The 26462-nt window shown below is 40.6% G+C and overlaps 1 protein-coding gene across 1 annotated transcript in view; it reads left to right on the top strand.

Moving 5' to 3' along the window:
- LOC109035192 (uncharacterized) overlaps nucleotides 1-26462 on the top strand; it is a 123645-nt gene that overhangs the window by 23051 nt on the left and 74132 nt on the right. The window contains exon 2 of the mRNA XM_019048749.2: nucleotides 22902-22973. The gene's annotated coding sequence lies outside the window, so the exon portion shown is untranslated. The remainder of the gene's footprint in view (nucleotides 1-22901; nucleotides 22974-26462) is intronic.

Raw genomic sequence — 26462 nt, 5'->3', positions numbered from 1 at the left:
TTAAAATTGCACACAAATGAACCAATTTACCGATTGTTTATTTTTGCCTGTAGACGAGTGTATGGAAAAGTCGAGGCTTTGAAGATTTCCGACCAGAGCCGTAGCTTCAACTCAATATCGAAATAGAGGAAAGATTAAAGCAAAATTAAGATTCTACCTACTGTAAATATTATTTGTGCTGGATCTGCTGGTCAATATTCAAGCCATGAGTAACACTATAGCTATCATTTGAAATTGTATTTTTGTCTATCGGTTGATTGGAAAAAGGAGAAGAGAAAATAGAACATTATGCAGTGGCCAATTTTATTATAGATATGGTGTTGATCAAAGAAAATGGTCGAAAACAGATTTTCTTTAAGCACACTGGAAAAAAAAACACATTGGATCTTGAGTCCAGACTCTTGAAAACATTGACAAGAGAAAATACTCTTGATTCAATCAGATTTTCAATCAGATTTTTGCTTAAATCAAAACGAAATCCGCTTCAATTAAGAGGCTTGGTTCTTGATTTAAGCAAAAATCCGATTGAATCAAAAGTATTTTTTCTTGTCGATGTTTTTAAGAGTCTGGACTCTGGATCCAATGTGTTTTCTCCAGTGTACCCTGATTTAGGACTCGAATTATGTAAATAAATCGGTCAATTACCGATGAAGGAAGTTAATCCGGTTAGGTTTCTGTCTTCCTGTGTGTGGCTTCGTGTAAGACCTCAAAGAGGCTTCAATGAATAGTGAGTAGCTCTGCATTTTTTTGGATTCGCATTTCACTCTCACTGTTTGTTAAAAACCGCAAGAACATCCACAGAGGTCTTTCGCTTAAAATTGATGCCTGAAATCACACGAAATAAGTTCCTCGACTGCAGCATTTATTTGAAGTTTTTGCTGAGTGATTCGGCTTTTATGTCAAGAAATAATTCAGTCCAGAACATAGAAATTGTACTTTAAACGCAAAAACTTGCTTCACCGTGGGTAGTGTCCTGCCAAAACCAGTCATAGAGAATTGATTTGAAAACACCAAACGAACCAATTAAAGAAAACGTTGTTTGGCACTTGCAGCATCAGCGTATGCATTTCCTCCCATCGAGAAAATGCAACCGAACTCCACCTCATTTCCACTGTTGCTAAGCTGTGCCATTTTTGATTGAAAATGTAAAAGAAGGCTGATCCGATAAGGATGAAATATGAAGAGCTACTCACATCCCTATTTCGCCTTCAATTTTGGAGGTAGGCCACAGAGAATCCTTCGTGCAGCAACTGCAGTTATCCACTCGAAGATTTCTATCATGTGCTGTTGGTAAATCTTGCCTCGCGTAGTAAATTCTGTAATTAAACACCTGACGAATTTGGCACTACCTCTGTTTGGGTCTATCAATTTTTCGAGGGCGAATACAATGTTTTTTGTTTTTTTTTTTTTTCTGCTCGAGTCTTAATAAAGAGTCTCTATAATGCAGTGTAAAAATAATGGTTCGTTCTCAAATTTCCTCGTGGGAGCAATGTTTTACCCGTGTAGCTGCATGACAGTGGAGTGGCGTGAATTGCGATGTATCGATTGTTATACCATTTAAACATATAGAAAAGGATCGATAAACAGGGTGTTCGCAGCCAACGCCTTAATAATCGATTCTTCTGCACAGGTTTAAGTGGCATAACAATCGATACATCGCAATTCACGCTACGCCACTGCTGCATAAAACTCCACTGGTCCTTGAATAATAATTTGCGTCGTTCAATGCAAAAATGAGCGATTTTCTGACGATTTAGCAAGTATGGCGTCTCCTCGTTTACCCCAGAGTCATAACTCTTCATTGACGAGCATCTAATAAGAATTCATTCGTCATTGAAGTGACCATTCTCGCCTCGACGAAAACAAGTGGTGGACACTCCAGTCTAGTTTCTGGTATGAAGTCTCCTTGTACTTCTATGAGATTTTTCCCAGTTTTTTGCGTCTGTTCTGTAGTACAGCAGTGTTTGGCATCGAAGCAAACACGCTCGGAAAATAAAAATGCAGGAGAGAGTAATCGATTCATCCTCGTCAACACGTTTCATTGAACTGAGTTAGAATGACTCAGACTTCCTTTTGTCGTTTTTCAATTTTTCCAAAGGAGATCATTTCGTGCTCAGTTTAAAAAGCTTCTCTGTGTAATCACCGGTACCGGTGGATCCCGAAACTTGGCGACATTGTAATCTTTTTAGTTGATAACCCATAGAAAAATGTCGATTATCAACAAAAATGTAGAGGAACGCGATTGTTGACTATCTGCTGGATCTTTCCTTGCGTGTAATTCTGCGACGTATTTATGCTAGAGGGTAATATGAAAATGAATGACATCAAGGAACTATGATGCATAGAAATTTTATGTACATAGTTCCTTTTGCTTTGATGCTTTCTCAGGTACAAGGGGGGGAGGAGGGTTTCCCTTTAGCATACATCTATCCAAATGCCAAGTGATTTGTACTTGAATCGATTTTTCAGCCCAAAATATTGAAAAATTGAGAGTTAATAGTCAGAATTATTAAGAACTTTTTCAATCTGCAAAATTTGGCCATTTCACCTTTGCATGACAAAATCCCTGATTTGGCCATCGGCCTTCTTCACCTGCATGAAGTGTCCTTTATTCCCTAGAACCCCCCCCCCCCCTCCCCACATGTTATTCTTAGAGGAATAAAAGAATTTGTCACCCCCAATCGTTATTTTTACCATAAATTTTAAAATACTCCACCGAAAATTCTAGTGAGAATGGCAAATCAACCACTCGCTACTCTATTTTTCAGTGCGCGTTGCTCCTGCTCTGATCCTCAGTTCAATGCTCCGTGACCGAAATCGTGGGTGAGTGTCGCTACATCTCTACTCGGAGCAGTGGCGTGGCGTGCTTTGCGATATATCGACTGTTATGCCATTTAAACCTATGGCAAAGGATCGATAAACAGGGTGTTTGCAGCGAACACCTTAATAATCGATTCTTTCCCACAGGTTTAAATGGCAGAACAATCGATACATCGCAATTCACGCCACGCCACTGTTTTGGATCGATTCGAAACGCAGCTTTAAGTGCTCGCTTTATTGATAAAGTTGAGCTTTCCACGAGGGGGTGTGTTTGCTTAAACGGAGACGGAGAATTGAGACTGTAATAACTGCAAATGGGTTCGGCGGCGAGACACTAAGCGGGGAAAAAATAGGAAGACGAAGACAGGAAATCGATACACGGCGTCTAGTCACGGAGCCCCCGAGACAATGCAACCATCGTTGACTAATTGTTAAAAAAAAATCGGATTCGGAAAAAACTCGATTACTGGGAGGAGTTAAGTGTGTTTTGTATATCAAAATGAGGTGCTAACCATTGCAAATAAAACTAATTTCAGCGTATAACTTTTTTTGGAAAAAAAAAAAAAAAAAAAAAAATATAATCCTAAAGCTCATGTCGAAGGTGAAACCCCACATCATGTATCTCGGTTTTTGACGTTGGAGACTTATTCCTGATGCCATAATTTATTTTCAAATCCAACAATAATAATTAAACGACATTTCTTAAAAACTATATCGTCAAAAGCGCTTTCGCTTGTGAAGTCGCCATTTCTGAAATGTCTCCACAATCGGTGTAACTTCCCATATTACTTTAGAACTTGACTAACTCAAAATATTGAAAACATCGCTCAAGTTGGAATGCATCAATCGTGATAGCCTTCAATCAAAATATACATTTGAAGTAAGACGCGTTCGTGATCTGTTGCAGTTTCACCGATAGCCCATTCGTGTAATAACGGAGCGCACACAGGTCTTTCCCTCCGTCAATAATTGTCGATAAATTAAAAGTTTTTGATCGAAATTTGCGGAAAGATCATTGAGAATCAGGAAGTAGAGCTAGCTTTGATTGAATGGGCTACTTGGGTTCAATCTCTTAAACACACTTCAATTGCCTCCGCTTAATACTTCATAATTTCGCCGAAAAATATCTCCACAGGCAGTGCTTTAATATCCGAGCTAAGAACTCGACTTTCTCGGCGCAGTTAAAACCACAACCCAAGTCCAAATCCATCAGCCGTGATATCCTCCGATTAAACACATATTAAAATAATACACGTTCGTGATGTGTAGCAGTATCAGCGTAATGACAGAGCGGACAGACGCAGGTATTTTCCTGTGTCAATAATTATCGCGCATTACGCGTCGATAAATTGAAAGTGTTTCGATGGGCGACCGAGGAAGGATCGCCGAGAATCAGGAAGGAGAGCTTCGATTAAATTATCGTATATTATTATTCCTACAACTTTCCGCGGGCGGTCAGAGCCGCGATGTGCTCCAATGGCGTGGCGTGAATTGCGATGTATCGATTGCTCTGACATTTAAACCTATGGTTAAGAATCGATTATTAAGGTGTTCGCGGCGAACACCCTAATAATCGATCCTTTACCATAGGTTTAAATGGAGTAAAAATCGATATATCGCAAAGCACGCCACGCCACTGATGTGCTCCCGAGCGCGGCCGGCTTCAGCTCAAACGGCCGCTTCCGTTTTAATTACCGTCCTGGTAACAACGCATCACGCATAATCACGCACAATTAGCGGGGACGTCGTTTAATTCGCTATCACGTCGATGCTTTCTCAATTTTCACGTCATCTTCGTGCCCGACGCCGGCTCATATGTTTGCATTCTAATTACGTTTGTCCGTAAACTTCGTAAACATTGATTGATGCAATGCAAACATATTTACCCACGAAATTACCTAAGGCTGTATTCACGGGCATTCCTTAAGCAGCTATCCTCTCTTAAGGAGAATCCATTTGATCTACGTTGTGATTAAGGGTTGTTACACGGAGAAAAAAACTTCGTGCGAGGGACCCGAAGTTTAGGTCACATGGATCTCTGAAGTTTTCAGATTGAGCATCTGAACACTCAAGGTCCAGCTGCTGAGGTTTTGATCACACATCTGAAACTTCAGTTCTTACATCTGAAATACTTCGGTTTTCACATCTGAAAAACTTCGGTTCTTACATCTGAAGTACTTCAGATGCCGCATGATCCTTCAAACGTCGCCGTATTTCCTTCAATTAAACACAAACACACCAAGAACATTTTTAATTGTTTTTCAAAATTTTTAGACAGTTCCCTATGCAATTTAAAATATAATAACTGAAAATTTAAAGGAAAAATGTGCATAACTATCCTGGAAAATACATGATTCATACGGGGATATTTGACGACTCTCGAATGTTCATACGGCGTTTTTCCCTAACATGGCAGTAATGACTGCCGTGCTAAGGAAGAACGCTGTATGAACATTCGAGGGTTGCCAAATTACCCTTAATAAAATATGTTTTTTGACGACATTCATGCAAATTTTTCTTTGAAATTTTCAGATATTTTAGATTTAACTGCGTACAAAACTGTCTGACAATTTTGGAAAAAAGTATTCACGAATTTTCCTGTAATTTCTGTTTTTATCGAAGGAAACTTCGCAACGTCTGAAGGCTCATACGGCATTCTTCTCTAGCACGGCAGTGTACTGCCGTGCTAAGGGAAAACGCCGTATGAACATTCGAGAGTTGTCGAATTTCATCCGATAAAATATGTATTTTTAAGGAGATTCATGAATTTTGTCCCTTGAAATCTTCAAGAACTTTAGGTAAAATCGCGAACAAAATAATGTGAAAAATTGGAAGAAAAATAATCATAATTTTTCTCATAAATTTGTGTTTAATCGAAGGAACTTTGGCAACGCCTGAAGGTTCATACGGCGTTTTTCCTTAGCACGGCAGTGTAGAACTCAGGCCAGCCCTGAGCACATGCTTGAAGTGTGTTGACGGCACGAAAGTAGCAGAAAACACGGTGAAATTGGCCTGGAATCGGCTTGCTTATTAGAGATGCAGATTGGAAGCCGCGCTGATGTGAGCGATGGAAAATGCGCAACGTAACGGAGCGTGCTACGGCCGTTGCGAACTCCTCGCGAGCCCGTATCCCGTATTCGCCCATTTGCATGTTACACCGCATGCACATTGTTGCGGAAACATAAGTAGCGGCCGTGCCTCTTAACGATTCTGTAAAATATAGTCCGGGCTATGAGCCGGGAATCACCTTACAATTAGATCCCCCTTTTTTCCGCCTAGGCGTCAGATTCTCACCTTTAACCCTCTTTCTCGGCAGCGGACTGATTATTCAAATTGATAGATAAAGCTATAGACAAAAAATATATAGGAAGTATGAATCAATCCTATGGGTTGCAACTGATGGTTATTATAGACTTAGGGGGAAAATGATGCACTTAATGTCGGGTCTTTTGTCGATTGCCGTTAGTTAGCCCATTATTTACCTCTTTTGTCCATTGCAACCACCCGCTTCCACCAATAAGAGCCCTCCGCCTCCATACCCCTTTTGTCTTCTTTGTCTATCGTTTCGTCTATAAATTTCAATAATCGGCTTTGAGGGGGGGATCCAAAATTGCCTGATATCGCAATCCACGATAGACAAAGAAGACAAAAGGGGTCTGGAGGTGGAGGGATCCTATTGGTGGAAGCGGGTGGTTGCAATGGACGAAAACGGTAAAACTTGAATCTTGAGGCCATTTCCAGAAGTAATGACCTTTTTTGTCCAGTTTGTCTCCCTTGGCTTTTATTTTAGCTCACTGCGAAGTCATATATTTGGCCAAAATGAAGCAAAATAACACGTTTAGCTCTAAAATTGGGCATTTCACCGTAAAATCGGACATTTTCCTGTAATGTTGGGCATTTTGCAGTAAATTTCGCCAGAGAAATTGGAAATTTGGCTGCAAGCGAATAATACCTGATTGTGAGAGACGGTCGGTGGTCTGAAACATTTTGCACTCCTATTTCGCACCCTACTTTCACGATATGAATCACGTCAATGACGGAGGTTTTTTAATTGAAAACTCTCTTTGCCTTCCATTTTTTAGGTTGGCCAAAAAGTGTCCATTTCCGGAATGGAATTTTGCGGGTCGAGTAACGATGTAATCTCATAATGTCCGCATAGATCTGCATGCAAAGTCACAAATTTAAACAGAAAGTAACAATACTTGTGATATTTTCAAATGCAATCCTCCCACATACTTAAAACAGCTGGATCAAAACTGCCGACTATTCCCGTTATCATGAAATCAACCGGATACAAAAGAGGCAAACTAGGGAACAATACTACCGGACTCAAATCCTAACATTCGATGACCATGATGTGTCATCGCTGCGCCAATTACGTCAACAAATATAATCAGAATTTCCGAGCCTGCGCCCCCGCGTCCACGCTTTGATCCAGATTATAGAAATACGTCGCTAATTTGAATCGGCCGGTGTTGAAATCAAACATGATTATGATCAGACGAGCTAGAGATTCAATTCATTCTTATGTAGTCGAGGGCTCATCAAATAATAAGCTTGTTGGATTGAGAGATACGCTATTAATTTATCTCCTCGTCACGAATTGGAGCAATGACGGGTATGCAAGTCTACTGTGCTCCGGAAAAATGCTGCATAAACTTTCAAACGTTGCCAAATTACTTTTGAAAATATTTTATATTTAGAGCAAAGTTATGAATATTTTCCTCAACAATTTCTAGGTGCTTTGGATTAAATTTGGAGTAAAATTCTGGAATAAATCCAAAGAGAAATGCAAAAAAAGAAGACAAAAAAACTAAGAAGTGGCCTGAACTGTATGTAACAAGGTGGAGAAATGGTTCAAAAAGGTTCGAAAAATTTCATTTTGACTTTAACTATAATTTTTGGAACTCCTTGGCTTTGTTTTCCCCGCGAAATGGTGTGGACCCAGCACCATTTCTCCACCTTGTTCCAAAAAGAAATATACACCGATTCTCAAGACAATTTGTTCCTTTACAGCAAATGTTTGGCAACACTTGAATATTCATACGTTATTTCCCCTTAGCATGCGACAGTATACTGCCGTGCTAAGTGAAAACGCCGTATAAGTATTCAAATGTTGGCAAATTTCACCTTTGAAAATACTTATTTTTGAAGAAAGTTGTGAATTTTTTTCTTTGGAATTTTTCAGACTTTTTAGATCAAATTACGACCGAAATCCTCTGAGAATCGTAGGCAAAATCTTCCCCGATTTTCCTGAAAATTCATTATTTTATTAGGGAAATATGGCAACGCTTGATGAATCATACGGCGTTCTTACTCACACGGCAGTATATGCAAGTAGTCTTTGATTACGGTTCCCCCGACTCGAAGCACAAAGGCATTTTAATATTGGCAGCCGACTATTGAACGTATTTATGCTAAAAGGAACCACGTTCAACGCAAACCCTATGCACATGGTTCCTTTTAGCATCAATACGTCCTAAGTATTGATCGCAATTTGTCGCGTTTTATGCTTCTTTCAAGCTTGACCTTATATAACTTGTTTTTTCGGCCACTCTCGAGGGTTTTAACTGAATCCTTTGAGCACGTTTTGTTTTTCTCGGGTCATGAATCATTGAAAATCCTCGCGTATATCGAATGGTATGCCGACCTACTAAGCGACAGGATTTTTACCGAATGAACACGCGGTTGAGTTTAAAAAGAAAGTTCTCCATCGCATAAAAAACTTCACAGTTGCTAACGGAACTCCTTTGTGCTTTCCATCGCGCGGATTTGGACGATCGGCAGGCGAATAGACAAAGTCTGAACTAATAGATAAAACGTCACATTTTTCTCCTATGAAAGTCTTACGCACAAAACGGTTTACTCCACCCTAACTTAACAATCGCTGAACAATGATCAATATAAGTATAAGCTAATTTCAAGGGTTGATGTCAGAACCTGGAAAATAGACGTTCCCGCCTTTTGCCGAAAGTCAAAGGGAGAAAATCAGTATTCCTTTCCATCTTTGTTTTAAAATCGCGTTTAATTGACTTGTTTTTTAATGATGATTTCTTTTGTCTGTTCCAGGTTCGTAATTACTGATGTTATATTATCTTTCGGAGATAATCGCGAACAAAAACATGCAGGTAAATCCCACCTTCATTGTTTCCTTTTTACCGGGAATACTGTTTTTCTTTAAATGAGTGTCCGCACAAATTAATCTGAAATAAAGTTTAATTGCAGTGCACAATCTCACCAACAATGCTATACATTTTTATCATTTCGATTTTCAAAAACCTTCATCCCTAGAAACCATTTTTTATGACTTGCATAATTCAAGGCTCATTTAAAAGCCGTTATCTTCTACACGTGCGATCAACGTTTTATTTACCCTCATCAATTCGTATCTCACCTTTATACAAAGAATAGTGGTGCTCTTTACTGATAGGTTTGACCTGCTAGGCAAAAATCGCATAACTTTGCTGGAAACTGCATGGAGATACGTGGTTTATGCCCGGAACGGCACGGGTCAATCAATGGGATATTCTGCCGACCGCGGACCTTACGGACGTAACTGGTGTTCGACGTGCAAGATAGTGGTTCATCAACGCCCTCAGTTCTTACACTGTATTTTCTAATGGAGTCTGGTGGTTTTGCGGCCGAACCCGCGGATTTTATTGTCAACGAAGCTCATCTCGTGAATCGGTACCGTGCCATGTTGGGGGAAAACAACGTATGAGCATGTAAATATTGCCAAATCTCCTCTAATAAAATCCCACTTTTTTTGGAAAACTTATGGATGTTCACATTCGAATTAAAGAAGGAGATTTACTCTCAATTTAACATGAGTTTTCTGAAAACTTCAAGACATAATATGTGTACCTGAAGTGTGAAATAACAATTTTATCCGGGGAAAATTTGGCAACATCCAATTGTTCATACGGTGTTTTTCTTCAACACGACAGTACGGTTAGCGGGGCTGGAGCACCGTGACATTGTCTTAATGGGAAGTGCATTCTTGGACTGGAAGTGTTGGCCAGTTGGCGTTTTTGTTGCCTTTTTTTATTTGCCCTGAATGTTTTTATTTCTGTTTGCTATGCTCGGTTAAAATCACATAAATTACAAGCGGGAAGCGCCTGCTCTGTGACTCATCAGCTTTGATGTTTCGCGAAACCGGCGTTATGTGAGTTTAAAAAAGAAACCATCCCGTGAGTAGAAATAGTTGCGTATTCCTTGACCACGCTGACAATGTTAACTTTAAGGACTACAGTATCTCTGCACTCACAGTACAACTTAAGTACTGCACAGCGATTCGCCTTCAACTCAGGGGGTAGGCAAGAATGCATCCTAAGAGTTAAAATAGTTGCATGCTCCTTAACTACACTTTTAACTTCGGTTTAAATAACTCGAGTATGTTCTAACGTTAAAATTGATGCAGCGCAAAGAGATTCGCCTTCAACTCAGCGGGTAGGCAAGAAAGCATCCTAAGAGTTGAAATAGTTGCATGCTCCTTGACAATGCCAACAACGTTGATTTTATAGACTCGATCATGTCCTTATGTTAAAGTTGAAGGAGCGCATGAAGATTCGCCTTCAACTCAGTGAGTAGGCAAGGAAGCATCCTAAGAGTTAAAATAGTTGCATACTACTTGACTATGCTAACAACATTGATTTGATGAACTCGAATATCTCCTCATGTTAAAGTTGAAGAAGCGCACAGAGATTCGCCTTCAACTCAGCGGACAGGCAAGAAAGCATCCTAGGAGTTAAAATAGTTGCATGCTCATGCTAATAGCGTTGGACTCGTGTATCTCCTCATGTTAAAGTTGAAGGAGCGCATAGAGATTCGCCTTCAATTCAGCGGGTAGGCATGGAAGCATCCTCAGAGTTAAAATAGTTGTATGCTGCTTGACTACGCTAACAACGTCGGTTTAAATGACTCGAGTATGTTCTGACATTAAAATTGATGCAGCGCAAAGAGATTCGCCTTCAACTCAGGGGGTAGGCAAGAATGCATCCTAAGAGTTAAAATAGTTGCATGCTCCTTGACAATGCTAACAACGTTGATTTTATAGCCCCGAGTATGTCCTCATGCTAAAGTTGAAGGAGCGAATAGAGATTCTCCTTCAACTCAGCGGATAGGCAAGAAAGCATCCTAGGAGTCAAAATAGTTGTATGCTGCTTGACTATGCTAACAACGTTGATTATAAACTAGGCTATCAATGCACACCAGAAGTTTGGTAATAGAGATGCGGCAGGGTGGAAGTTGGGTGCAGGGAAACGAGACCTAATGAACTTGAAAACGAAAAACAATACGTTTGTTTTTTTTTTTAATTATTTAATTTTTTTGTTACACTTTAGAGTTTTACATTTTTTTATAGCTCTCTAATGATATTCATGAGCGCTTATTCTCGGCGGAAAACAGTACAATATTGGCCAGCGAGTGCGTTACCTCTGTCAGAGGAGGAAACCGCAAAACAAAGTCATTTTCCAATTTTTGCAGTTGCTCCCCATCAGAAACAATAGTTTCATAAATTGATCACATTTTGCACTTAGGACCTACAATTTTCAGCGTAGTTTAAAAACAACGTATGCGCCATTAGTTTCCGTACACAGATAAGTGCATTTACAAATAAGTCAGATATGGTAGTTCCTAATTGGATTGCATTTTGCAAGAAGTAACCAGAAGCATTGCAATGGTGCTAAGATTGTGCAACTTCATCCTTCGCAATAATATTACCGAAATCATGTAAAAATATGAAATTTACATGATAATATTTGTCCTAAATAGAAACTGTTTATGGATAATCAGGTTTTTCTTCCAAGACAAAAGAAGATGTACAATTTTAGCAACATTGCAATGCTACTGGTTCATTTTTGCAAAATTCAATCAAACTGCAAAACGAAGTTCACATATATATGTTATTCTCGTAAACGAACTCGGGACCCTGCTCAGAGCCGCAGCGGCGAAACCGCGAGAGTCGCGCTGGATACTGTGGGCGTTGCGCATTGCGTAGCATCGCGGCGCAGCGGCGGACTGCTCCAGACGAGGAGGGGGCGCGGGGGGCAGATTAGGTAATTCCTGGGCCTGGATCAGTGGATGGGATGCTGCCTGGACCGGGATGGGCTCATCTCCGGATCCCTCTCGGCGAGGCTTGTTTTCTCAACGTGGCCACTCCCTCCACTCACTTACGGCTAATCGCTCCACCACCCATGTTCCTCGCCGTCTAACGCCCGCTTCCCCCGTAGAAATCCTCGCTCTGCCCGTCCAGGATCAGCCAGAAAAGTGAATGTTTTCGAGCTTTTCCTGTTTTGAAAGTGCAGACTGCCTGCTAGCATCATATACACGTGTTTAAAATCCGTGCAGAATTAGAGAATTTGCAACCGGCTGAATATTGGAATTGATTGATGAAGTGATAGACAAAAACAAGGGAGAAATGGAGGGATTTATTTGGTTGAAAAGGATGCAATGATGAGAATATTTTTGTTATTTTTGGTCAATATAGGAAGCGAAACATAAACCAACCCAAATTTTGTGTTGATTTCACTGGGATTAACTAACTGTGTTTTAACTGATTTTGGCTAGATGTTTAGCGCTGATTCCAAAAATTAGCTTCGTTTTCCTGGGTCAGGTTGATTTTCGCCGGAGAAAATTGATCTGGCTCAGAAAAATGGAGGTCGTTTTCGGAATCAACGCTGATTATCTATCCAGAGTCAGTCGATACATGTAAGGCGAATCTCGAAAATTAAAAATTTGCTAACCAGTGTTTTGGTTCACTTTGCTGTGAATTTAGCTCGAAAAACAATGGAGGGACCGCGGGAGATTCCCGAGTCAACGAAAGGCTTGGATTGTATTGTGTTCTGACTTTTGTGTTGAGTTTAGTCTCTGTGTGTTTGTTACGGATATTTTAATAACGTTTAGCGTTTCGTAGTTGAGCTTAAAAAAATAGTATTTACACACCGTATGTTATATCGGTTAAAAAAAATCCACTGATGATGTCTTTCTCGAAAAGGCATGTCCACCATGGCGGTATATTTCACGAATTCCCCCGCCTTTTTTCCAGCAGTGTTGTACGTATGTTGAACAGTCGATGCTAACTTGTGTATGCATTGCTCATTAATGAGTCCAAGGCGAAAATTTGTATGAGATGTGCTGCCTTGAGGGATGAAATCATCATCAGTTGAGCGATATATCAGTCGGTACCAGAAGCGGAAATGTTTCATCCAGACAGATCTTAGAATGTCCCCGAGGCAGGACTATTTAATGAGAAAAATGACGCTGCATTATACCTACCGCGAATTAACGAGAATCAGTCCAATTCAAATGTGATGATAATACACTGCATTTTAAAAGATGTCTCAATTAGTCAATGTTAGATTAATTCTATAATTAATCTTTGCATTAAGTAGTGACTGCTGAATCCAAGAGAGCAGGCCGCACATCAGCACCCAACGAAGAGCTTTCGTAATTTCCATGCATCTGAATACAAATAAACGGGGCATTGACAGCCTCTCAACGTGTGGCCATTTACTTTCGCTCAGAGGGTTGCAATTTCGCTCGTTATTCGCCGTGTCCCGAGCACGAAGTTACGATGAAAATTTTATGATTTTAATGCCTCCGATGTCGTAACGCAGGCCTTGTCCACGAGCCCATCATCCTAAACGATTCGGAATTTCTCGTCCTCCGATCCCGTCGCTTCGAGGGCCGATTCCTCATCAGGAAACGACCGGTGCTCAAGGCCGAAAAGAAAGTAGTGCCGTAATAATTACGACCAAGTTGAGCGCATACTTAGCAAGGCATTCTGCATAAATTTACGAGGATTTTTTTCCACTCTTTTTCGGAATCTGCGGTTGTCTCGTGCCATGCTTCTCGTCTACGATTACACAGAGCGGCGCAGGTGGGATCCACCGACAACGTTGCCGTGTCTCCTATGAAATTTCGTCGAATCCTAAAGGGAATTTTGAGAGAATACGACGGTTTGGCAACCGTGGAACCGCAGAGCATCGCCTCGTTGCGGTCAACTCGGTGTAACGGAGTCCGCGACAAAAAATTCAAATGAAGAATCAATTTCACTTTTAACGACCGCAACTAGTAGGCGTCTCATAGGCTGGAATTCCTCGATCGTGCCTGGTTATATCGTATTGAGGAAAAACGCCGTATGAACGCACAGGCTTTGCCAAGTTTATCCTAATAAAAGAATTTGTTTTGAAAAACTTGTGGGAATTCACTTTGGTTCTTTGCGGGAATATTTTCAAAATTTAATTTCGTAATTTGAAAATTTTGAGGAATAATGTTTATATTTGTACATCTCGTCGCTCCCTTTAGTCTATTTCCACATGACCCCCGGAAATTATGGAGTTATATGTCCCACGGGGCTCACGTTGAAATGGCGATACGCCCTTACGTCAGAAGAGCCAAAATTGGACTACATTTTGCAATTGGGAACTATAAATTCTATCCCGGTTTAAAAACGACGTATGTATCATTAGTTTTCCTATGCACATAAGTGTTTTTCCAGAAGAGCCAGACTTTATAGTTTCAAATTGCAAAATGCAGTCCAATTTGACCTTCTGCAGGCAGGGGACCTCAGTCTTTATGGGCAAAATGTTTAACTGAGCGATGTTTGTTGAATTAGATCAAAGAGTCAGAATCCAAGATTTTAACGGAAAAACCTCTGTAGTGTCCTGAAAAATCAATTGCAGGCGAGTTAGTTATTTTTTATACGAATAGAGGCGTTAACATTGCATTATAATCCTGTATTTTTCGCCTATAACACAACATTAACGGACCACTCTTAGCGTTCTCGTGGTTGATTCCAGGATCTGTACCTTCCTACCTCTCCAATACTATAATGACAATGTTACTTTTTAGTGATAGTCATTCTGGTCCCCGAAAAAACGCAGCATTATTCTCTGGATCCAAAATTCTCTTACACCACATATGTAACGTAGTATCTACGATTAGAAAAGTAGGTTGAACCTGGAATGCACGATAAGTATTGCAAGAGGAACGATATAATGGTGAATTGGAATTTTCAATAATTTTAATTGCGAACTTCAAACCGGTTAAACCGCGGTCTGATTATACATTTTTTGGGCATTTTTCGTCCAAAACTTGCCTTAAAAAATTGCTCCCGCGTGCTCTGTACACTGGAAAAAAAAACACATTAGATCTAGAGTCCAGACTCTTGAAAACATTGACAAGAAAAAATACTCTTGATTCAATCGGTTTTTTTCTTGAATCAAAACGAAATCCGCTTAAATTAAGGAGGCTTGGTTCTTGATTTAAGCTAGATTCTGATTGAATCAAGAGTACTTTTTCTTGTCGATGTTTTTAAGAGTCTGGACTCTAGATCCAATGTGTTCTTTTTTTTTTCCTGCGTATCGAAAATTCAGTCTTACATTTTGATAAACAAGAGTGTCTCTTTCCCATCGGACGCGGTGTAACAGAGGTTTTCAGAATTAATTATTTTATCATAGGAAATTTGTTAACATTCAAATACGCATATGACGTTCTTCTATAGCACGGCTTCGTAACTTGTCTTTCCCAGCGAGCGGTTGTGATTGTGGAAGCGGCGGCGAAATGACATCGTGATTTGTGACAAATACGTTACGTCAACGCATTTAAACGGTCGTTGTGTGCGCTAGGCGATTAACTTTCTATGGATGTGCCTCCGGACCATCTTCGGCCTCGAGCGGGTTCTCTGGGTCTGCTCACGAAATTGATTAGCTTTTCTGTCGGGGCTGTCGATATCAAGTCGTTTCTATTTCTTGGTGTTCGGATTGAGGAATGCGCTCAACTTTCCCTTCTTTTCATTGAATTTCACCGAAAAAGTCATTCTGTGGACTGCTAGAAAGTTGCATTTAAAGTTGGATGACTGATGATGTTACATGATAGAAAAACACTTTCAACCGAAAACTGTTTTGTACTTCGTGATATTGACTGTAAGTGTTCTTCCCCTACTGCTGTGTTCAACAGAGGTATGGCATGAAGATGAACACACGAGATCTATAAACAACTTTTCATCAACATTCCCACCCCCCAAAAAATGGCATGCTGTTTTAGCACCTAAAAAAGCCCTTAAATTTGCATCCATGGGATGCAAAGTAAACGGGTGCAGGGGAGTAAAGGCAGCATCTTGGGATCACCAGACACTTTTTTGACATCTAAAGTGCAAAAACAGCATCCTATTTTTTTCAGTGCGATTGTAATGGATGGAAGGCCTTCGAGAAATATTATTCCAGACAGAATTGGAAGTCGCAGTTATATGAATGTTTTAAGGAGGAATAGTTTTTGTTTAAAAGTTTGACTTAGCTTGCATACAAGAAGTAATCAAATTGTAACAAGAGTTTTCCGTGCCATGCCTTACCTTATTCCAACTTCAACCATAAGCGGGAAAAAATAGTCGCTTTTACAGTGCTTACAGTAGATTTCAGGTCTCATCTACTTTTTAGTCACAGCTAAAATGTCGCTTTAGTGTCAACAAATAGTTTGGTCCCAATAGCAGATCGTCAAAGGTTCGAGACCAAAATAATTCAAGTTGTGTGTCAGCTAATGATAGCTTCAAAGAAATATAAATATGGGGAGTTCTTGATTCCTGAAACAGGTATTTAGCAATTACTTGAACAGGTGTTGATACATAAAATGTTTACCTATCAGTAAAGTATCAAGGGTTGAAGTCTTGAGGTTTGGGCACCTGTGGGAGAGGAAATTAAAAGGAAGTGAGTGAGTGAACACGCGGCCTAAGTTGGTAAGTATAGGGTTTCCAATTCATTTGACGGCTCGTTTATTAGCCTCATTTAGTCGAGCGTGTTGGGCCGGTGGGGTACTGGGGTATCCTCCATGAATTTGATACGACTTGGATAACAGTCGAATTACATTACATCCTCGGACACTCAATCAGGGTATAGCGTGTACTGGGTGCCCAAAAATTTAGTGGGTAATTGTGCGCTAAATACCTGTACGACTAACGAAAAAAAGGAAAAGTCAATCGTGGCTGTTATAACACAACAGAGATTTGAAATTGTATAAACATGCTCAAAATCGATCTTATCATCTGACTTGGATAAAATTCTGATAGAAAAGTCAAATTAAGTTTCCTGTTTAGCGTGTGCGATACTCTCTTTTGAGACATCAAGCCGCTTTTGATAAAATGTTTAAATGGAGCGCAAAAAAGCCGTAAACGTCATTTAAATTTTTTTGGAAACATTGTATCATAGCAGAAAAACTTGTGTACTTTGGGACGGTGTTTTAACAGAATTCTTTCTCTAATGCTATCAATAATTTAACATGAAAATTTGCGGGGTGCGTAGGTTAGACAGATTTCATTTTATGAAGTGTTAAGTTCGAAAAAACCAGGAAAATCTAGATGGATTTACGGCGTTTTTGCTTAGCACCATACACGGAGAAAAAAACTTCGTGCGTGGGACCCAAAGTTTAGGTCATATGGATCTCTGAAGTTTTCGGCTTGAGCATCTGAACACTGTAGGTCCAGCTGCTGGGGTTTGGATCACACATCTGAAACTTCAGTTCTTATATCTGAAGTACTTCGGTTTTCTTATCCGAAAAACTTCGGTTCTCACATCCGAAAAACTTCGGTTCTCACATCTAAAGTACTTCAGATGTAAGAACTGAAGTTTCGATGTGTGATCCGAACCTCGACAGCTAGACCTAAAGTGTTCAGATGCTCAATCCGAAAACTTCAGAGATCCATATGACCTAAACTTCGGGTCCCACGCACGAGGTTTTTTTCTCAGTGTAGAAGTTGATCATTTCAGCACGTCGTTGTGATTTTGCATACCCGCTCTATCGAAGGCGATCGCACAGAGCAGCGATCAAACAGAAAATCCATCAGGGTCGACCGGCACCTTCTCGTTTTTACGAGGCCAGAGACCCTATAGCCCCCGCGTTGGCGAGCACCCTGTGGCGGTCCTCTCCGGTCCACCTGCTTCCCGTGCGTGGAAACCGCATCACGCAAGCCGTTTAGGAAATGACGCGCACGGCTCGCGAATGAATGAACCAACGCCTCGCCCGACGAAGGTCGTCCGTCGACCGCCGGGTCGCCCAGCTGCGCCGACCCAACATCCAAAACCACTCAACTCCCCCCGAAAACCCCGCCCGGTTGCGCGCTTCTTCCCGCGGCCGTAATGACTGTAATTAGACGAGTGCACTTGCTCCAGCTACAGACTCCGAGTGGAAATGTTAATTGCTCTAATGGCAACGACATGGTGTAAAAGTGAGAGCTCCGAGAACAGCGTATCTACGATGGGGATCCTTTGTAGATAAGTGGTTTTTGCCGAGCGAGGCGAGGGTCCGGCCGGGACGAAAGGGCGCTCCGGAGCGATTCGCACACCCACCAAAGGGAAATTGCCGTCCATTAAGTGTGAGATCACGGCGGGGAGTGCGGGGACGTGACGTCACGCGATTACGTCAAATTGGGTACGAACATCGTCGCTCCTTTGAAGTAAGAGCGTATCTCGATTTCGATGTTACCCTTGCTTTTCGTGTAAATCCATGTTTTCAAGGGCTCGAGTTGAAAATTGAGATACGCCCCTACGTCAAAGGAGCGATGACATGAGGCGATTTGCCGGGTTTTAATCGCCGTGAAATTATCCTGCGGAGGGATCTTTCTTGTTAATTTTGGACGACAAACTATAGGGACGCCTGAGGCATTTCTCAAGTTTACATAGAGACGATGTTTAGGGAAAAAAGTGTGTTAATTTTGAACAACTAACTAAGATACGCTTGAGGCCTTTCTTAAAACCACTCAAAGACTACACTGAGGAAAATAAATTGATAGAATAAGCAAAATGGACGAAAACAGAGACGCACAGGGTAAAAATTAATCCGTCCCAAAAGTGTTCTCATATTAAAGGTTCACGAGGTACACTATAAACGTATCGAATAGTGGCGTGGCATCGCAAAGCAAGATTTACAGCCAGGACATGATCCAAAACTTAGGATACGCAAGACGTTGACAGTATCTGTAAACTTACTTTCGAACCGACCGCAAGGAGTCGGTGGAGAGGGGGGAGGGGAGTCAGACGGAATTTTAAAGAAGAAACTCACGGAGAGAATTTTAATTCGGACACTGTGTCTTGGCCCATTGCACCTCGCGAGAATGTTTTTTCTGCGATTTTTTTTCTTTCCACGCCGAGCTTGACGCGCTTTCGCGGGTCGAAACTTAGGCGCGGTGCTGACACTGCCGCGAATCGAACTTTTCATCGCGAGAACCACGTATCTACAATGGAAACGCCGTGCAGCTTACGCGGTTTTGACAGGCACGATTGAAGTATTCGTGAGGTTGCTGCCTCCGCAGCTTCGGCTGTCGCGTTCCGGAATCTCGTTCGGGTTCGATGCAGTGGCGTGGCGTGCTTTGCGGTATATCGATCGATCGGCCATTTAAACCCATGGTAAAGTATCGATAAACAGGGTGTTCGCAGCGAACACCTTAAAAATCGATTATTTACTCCAGCTTCAAATGGGGAAATATCGATAGATCGCAAAGCACGCCACGCCACTGGTTTGATGTTTGATCGGCCGCAGAAATCTCGGATCTCCACTCGCCTTTGCCAAGGACTGCCGACAGGACTCCGGCTCGGAGCAAGAATTCGACAAATTCCTCCCGAGGACGGGCCCTTGCCCTGCCCGTTGCCAAATTTATCCGTTAAATTGATCGATGAACAGGATCAGAGTGAAAATACCGGATTAGCTTAGGATTACAGTGAAAATACAGAGTAGTGGCGTGGTGTGAATGATCGATTATCGATATTTCCTCATTTGTAGCTATGGTAAAGAATCGATTATTAAGGTGTTCGCTGCGAACACTCTGTTTATCGATCCTTTTCCATAGGTTTAAATGGCAGATCAATCGATATATCGCAAAGCACGCCACGCCACTGAGAGTGACCCGAGGTTGAACCGCCAGAATGCAGGACTGCGATCCATTGGCGGATCCAGCAAATGCACAACATTTTTTTCTCCATTTAAACCTATGGAAATGTATCGATTCTCGGAGAGAGCTGTTGCTCTGACAATAATCGATTTTTCAACACAGGTTTACATGGAGGAATACCAGAGGTGCCAAATTGCTGGATGCGCTTCTGGTGCGTTCTAGGTCAAAAGAAGTATTTTTTCCTCTACTGACTTGTTTGCCAATGTGTTTCTTGAGGGGGCTACAATCTAAAGCTCTGAAAAACAAATCGTTTTTCCTGCATTTTGGCAACAGTGACGCACCGAATCTCATGAAAATCTGTATGCGCCAATATATTGATACGCTGAATTCAATAGGGAAATTAGAAAAATAGGAATCTTACAATTAGTTAAAAATGGGGTTGTTGGGGTGCATGGACTTCAAAAGGTCAGGTATTTTGCCGTCGATATTTTGCGAACACCCTGAACCCCCATTTTTAACGGACAAGGAGATTTCGATTATTTTTGATCGGTGAGGGAAGTTGGGCCACAAGGCACCCAGCGGGGCAACCCCCAGTGCATACGTCAAAAAGGGTTGAGTCGTCAGCGAAAAAGATTTTCTCCGAATATTCCGCTCAGAAGTATGTGAATTGACTTTCTTTTAAAATTACATAGGAAGAGCAGAATTTGCGGAATACCGCAATCGTAATATATTTTTTTCGCAATTTAGCTGCTGATATACTCCTACACTGGAAAAAAAACACACTGGATCTAGAGTCCAGACTCTTGAAAACATTGACGAGAAAAAATACTCTTGATTCAATCGGATTTTTGCTTGAATCAAAACGAAATCCGCTTAAATCTGCTTGGTTATTGATTTATGCTAGATTCTGATTGAATCAAGAGTACTTTTTCTCGTCGATGTTTTTAAGCGTCTGGACTCTAGATCCAATGTGTTTTTTTTCAAGTGCAACGTTTTCTTATAGGAAATTTATTTTCTTCTTGCGAATATTTCCTCTTCAATCACACGTTGCGTTCGATCTAATTTTCATTTCAATAAAAAAATTGACCGAACGTCCATGGAGAAACTTTTCCAACGCTCTCGAAAAGGAGATTGGGAAATATAGAATTTCCGCTAGCCCGGTAAAGAATCAGGTTACAGCTTCCGAAAGATGCCGCGCCGGTGTCGAGCGTGACTATGCATTTCGCACTCTCGACTGCATAGCGGCGTTGTCACATTTTGCAGATTTCAGTCGATTTCAAAGGAAAAATCAATAAAAAATGAGAGCGTTCTACAGCGAATTCGGCAACCTTTCTGCACCGTTTCCTTTTTTCGCGCCCGATGATCTTGCAGAGGGCGAACGCACTCCACGCCGCCGGCCCCGGCTGTTCACATGAGTCTTGCACATGTTGCAATTTTGCCGAGCGCATCCGCTGCGATGTTGCCGGATTTTGCGCAGAATCCAGTATTCGCGAAAATCGTGTTTGTTTAATTGAAAAGGACACAAACATCCGGAGAGATTTGCAATTTCTGCGCTGATCTTTGATCAGTTTACGCTTTCGCCACCTCAAAAACACTGGGGGAAAAAGGCTCTTGGATCAAAGATCCGGCCTCTTAAAAGATTTAACAAAAATTATTCTTATAATTTAATCGAATTTTCGCTTGAAACAAAACGAAATCCGCTTAAATCAAGAGGCTTTAGCTCTCGATTCGAGCAAAATCCGATTGAATCAAGAGTATTTTTTCTTGTCAAAGCTTTGAAGAGTCTGGACTCTGGATCCTAAAGACTTTTTTTTTCAGCGTGGCTTAAATTTGCAGTCTCTCTGGTTGATATCAGCAGATTTTCTTTTTTGATCGAGGAGAAATTTCCCCTCGACGGTAAACTTAGATTGCCAAAATTAAGTCCTTGTTTACCATAATATGCCTATAGCAGGACTTTAAATAGAACCCTAACCCAATGTGAATAACCCGACCCGCAAAGAAATTTATATTTTAAGTGAGATATGAATCATACTCGCGGATAAAGTGTGATTACTAACTCTCGGTATAAAATATTCATTTTAGAACTTTTATTTGCTCAGAATTCACATAAGAAATTTGAAACTAAAATATCAGAGATATATCGTCATGTTGTTTTATTACCTATTGAACCCTCGGACCTTCATAGGCGTGAGTATAGGGGGTTCCGGAGGGAAAGGGGGCTGTCCGGCTCAAAATGCTAACCCCTCAGAAAAGTTGCAAACTAATAGACCCCCGTGAAGGATATACAGAGGGACTTTTGGCCCTCTTCAACTTTTTTCCCGCCACGCATATGTGGACCCTAAGAGCTCCAAGAGACCAGAGTCGCAGACCAACTTTAAAAAGTGCCTCAGTTTCTCTGTGTTAAACGTATTGATGCGGCAGTACTCTCCCTTAATAAGTGCTGCAGCACTCAGGCAAAGTAAAAAAAGTGGCACGCGCATTTTTAATGCACGACTAGGGCTCGAATAACCAGTGTTGCTACTGTCGCAAATAATTAGTAATTATCGAAAGGGAGCTAAGTGCTTTGGAAATAAGGAGTCTTTCCATTGGTTGGTTGACAGAACTCTCTCTCTTTCCATTAGAGACCGTTTAAATTAAGTTGCATCTGGTTTTTTTTTCATGATTCAAGTTTCACTCGAAACCGACCGAACACTTATTTCTCTCTTGTAATCTAATTTGCATCCATTCTCTCATTAACAGGGAGGAACCAACTGACGAAACGTATGTCTCAGAAATAATCATATTTGCTTCCTGAAAATTACAAGAAAGCATTCCTATAAATCATTCGAATTAAAATGACACTAAGAGTGTTCTTACGCGGAGATTATATTTAGGATTCTGTCGTCCATTTTTTTAACGAGTTGATTTTTTCCTTCCAAGAAAACTGGTACCGGGTACCTCTCCACCTAACGATTTCTAAATACACGCCTAAATTTGCACGATCTAGAAATAATAATTATTGGTACGCAAATTGAAGGAGCGTGATGTCTTGAACTAAGTACCTGATAAGTCAACGGGAAATTCAGATTACAAATTTCGAATATAATTGCATCTTTGTCGCCATGCGACAATGACTAAATTTTAATAAGTTTTCACTAATTTGTTGTACTGATTCACGATTCTTCGTGTTGCACATCAATAATCAATCTGTGTTTTTCTCCTTTAGGATGCAATGTTGGATTAAAACTTTCATGTGAGTGACAAACTCTCCTCACAGACTAGTCCGAAAACTGAACGCGTAAGTAGACATTTTAAATCTTTGTCGATACCTCATCTGAGAAGATTATGTACAGTAAAAGCTCGTTAAGACGAAATACGGTTAAGACGAAAATCCGTTTAAGACGAAATTTTTTTCGGTTCTTTGACACTTCCATAAGAGTCAATGTAAAAAAAAATGCGGATAAGACGAAATTTCGAAATTTTGACCAAGCCGTAACCAAAGCCGGTTAAGACGAAGGAAAATTTCCGATTTTTTCCCCTGAAATTGGGTAAAAACGACAAAAAAGAGCCAATTCCTAGGGAAAATAGACTTAGTTTTACGTACCTTGACATAAAAAGAGTAGGTTGAGAGTAGATCGTGGGTGTCCTCTGTTTTGCTGGATGCCTGAGATGCAATCGACAGTTGACGATAAACCGATTCGCGTATTTAAAAAAAATTCAAAATTTGGATTTCGTATTGTATAAAATTTAAAAATTTAAAACAGATAGATAATAATCTTTCAAAAAGTCATTTACTTAAGATAATTTTTAATTTTAGTTTGTGTTGATTTTAAAAGCTGTCCGGATACTAAAACTGCTTCCAAATTTTCAAGCGCAGTTGCCACTTATGCCGAAAAATCTCGTCCTAAGCGGAGAACGGTTAAGACAAAAAGCCGCTTATGACGAAATTTTTTTCGGTCCCTCCATTTTTCGTCTTAACGAGTTTTTACTGTACTTAAAAAGTAAAAACTTAGTGACATTCTGCTCTGTAATGTGTTTCACAACAGAAGTTTCACTTGTAATCATTGGACACGAAATAAGTCTAAGTCTTTAGTAGAAAATTGCGTTCAAAATACTACTTGGTTCAAAATCTGCAACTATTCCGTCATTACTGTCCAGGGGTTGAATATCTCCCATTTTGAAGGCTCTTTCCCCGCATACTCTACGAATGAACGACGGGGGTGAGCAATTATTAATGCATCCATCAATTATAACTATCATCCAAATAATTTGTGTGTGTTTCTGTAAATTCGAATGAAAACAGCAAGCCCAGGAGTTCGGTTTAAAAAATACACATTTCATATTGCATTGCTCATCCTAAACTCGTTACAAATTTCTCCGAAGAGGAGATTTATACGCTCTTTAACACGAATTCAGGCGGAGAGTTTGCATTTCTTGTTCAAAGAAAAGACAAGCTGTCAGTCGAGGAATTACCTCCCGTAATTATTAAGTATAAAATTAATGATATCAATACCTTTAAATGGTCTTTATCCCGATATAGGTAACTCGTTCGCGCAATGTGGGATAATTTAAAGAGCGCCAGCGGGCATTCGAAGAGTCAAGTCCCGTTATATTCTGCAATTGTGTTTTGAGAAATATTTAATTGGATTTAATTGTAGCAAGTTTGCCGGATTTATTTATACCGGCTTCCTCAAGAGGAAACCAGTTTGAACATTACTAAGCGCCTCTGAAATTTTAAACACATTGAATGGTGGAGTAAATAATTAAGCTTTAAGAGTGCACTAAAAGAATTTTAAAAAAACGAAGAAATCCTCTACGTTATCTTGAATTCCGAAATCGAAACCTGAAAATAGTATAATAAAAATGACACTTTTTGCAAACCTCGATTGAAATTCTGCAGTATAACTTTGGAATGGATCCTTACAAGGGACTGAATCGATTTGCCATGGCGAAAAGAACAAAATACTACAGAGGAAATTCCATAGTTTTAAGAAATTTTTCGGTGAAAGTACACGTACCGTAAAATTTACAAAATTCGCATCATATTTTCTTTCGTGCTTCATATAGTTTGCATTGGTAAATCATTTCAATCCCTTTCAAAGTTTTCAAAGTTATAGGTACTGGGCTGAATTTTACTAAAAGTCTGGAAATCATCGTCCTTTTCACGTTTTTCACACCACTTAAGAAGCGACCATCGACAGCTGATCCTTATCCCCGCAGACGGTCCCACCTCAGTGGCGTGGCGTACTTTGCGATATATCGATTGTCCTGTCATTTAAACCTATGGTAAAGAATCGATTTTTAATGTGTTCGCTGCGAACACCCTGATTATCGATCCTTATATCCTTATTCCGATATATTGATTGTCCTGCTATTTGAACCTATGGTAAAGAATCAATTTTTAATGCGTTCGCTGCGAACACCCTGATTATCGATCCTTTTCCACAAGTTTAAATGGCACAACAATCGATATATCGCAAAGCACGCCACGCCACTGTCGCTGATGTTTATTTACGGTCTAAAATCAGGAGAACTTTTCCCGACTACCTTACAACCGGGATGAGTAGCGCGACTAGGGGCCGCATTCTGACCGTGCCCGCCTTCATTAAAACCAGTTCAGCTCTCGACAAAAATGATATTCACTTCATCAATTTGACTGCTCGAATCTCTTTTCACTCGGATAAAGCCGTCTGCTCGTCGCCTCGTTTTCGATGACGTCCCGCGAGATCATTTTTATGACATGTTGGGGTCCAGAAATGGGCTCCAGGCATTCTCGGGATGTCTCCGTAATGACATTGACATCGCGCCGGGAACGACATCTTTTGTGAGTGTAAATGACATGCCCACGCTCTGATACCAGGGCCAGGAACAATGAATTGAATGGAATCGTAATAGGGTGTGATGTGCTGCTTCGGATAATGAGCTTTACACACTCCTTTGCCCTCTCTCATGTACGAGTGCTTCGGTTCTTAACGCTTTTTTTCGTAAATCTTTCGAAATGGCGCCTTATCCGATCTTCTACGACAACAAGTTTTTTGTTGGGTTGGTTAAATTGAAATGTAAAATGGATCATCAGATTAAGTCGGAAGCCAAGCAGTTTTATTAAGTTTTCTCTTAAAATATTTATCTCTGAAACGATTGAGCAGCCTCATCTATAAAAATATTTTCTACGGCCACTGAGAATTAGGTAGTTTCTGAGGAAACTGAGAGCGCCGAGAAAATTTGCAAACATTTGTAAACCACCACTCGATGTTCCATTTTTGCGGACGTTTACATAAAGAGATATCTATATAAAAACATTTCTGATAATTAAACACACAAAAATTTTGATAACACTATCTCCTTTGCGTAAATATTTGTGAAAATTAAAGGATTTTATAATCACAAATATTTATATAAGTGAGTTCGTTAGTGCTTTCAAAATTTCTGTGTTTTAAAAAATTGAGAACGTGTGTATAGCTCTCAAATTGTGTTTCGTAGTGAAAATGTCTGAGTATCTGGGATGTTTGATAATCAGACTCGATATGCATATTATACTAGCCGCTCTGGACGCGCTTTGCGCATCCGTCACGGCTAGCCGAGGGACTGTGCCCCATGGAACCACGGTCATACGCAAATTCGGCTTCAAAAATGCCAATAAAATTTATGAAGTGCCGTCATAGAGGCGGAGATTCTCAGACACCGCAAACGAGATATGTGATTGCGGACTTACGCCGCGCCGTCGATATGCGCAATGCGTGAAGTATTCTTTTGACCTTGTAGGCGCTAATATGCGCCTCTCGCCGAC

This window comes from Bemisia tabaci, chromosome 6, assembly GCF_918797505.1.
Source record: "Bemisia tabaci chromosome 6, PGI_BMITA_v3".
Classification (NCBI taxonomy): Eukaryota; Metazoa; Arthropoda; class Insecta; order Hemiptera; family Aleyrodidae; genus Bemisia; species Bemisia tabaci.
Note: the sequence above shows the minus strand (reverse complement) of the source record. Positions and strands in the feature narration are given on the sequence as shown.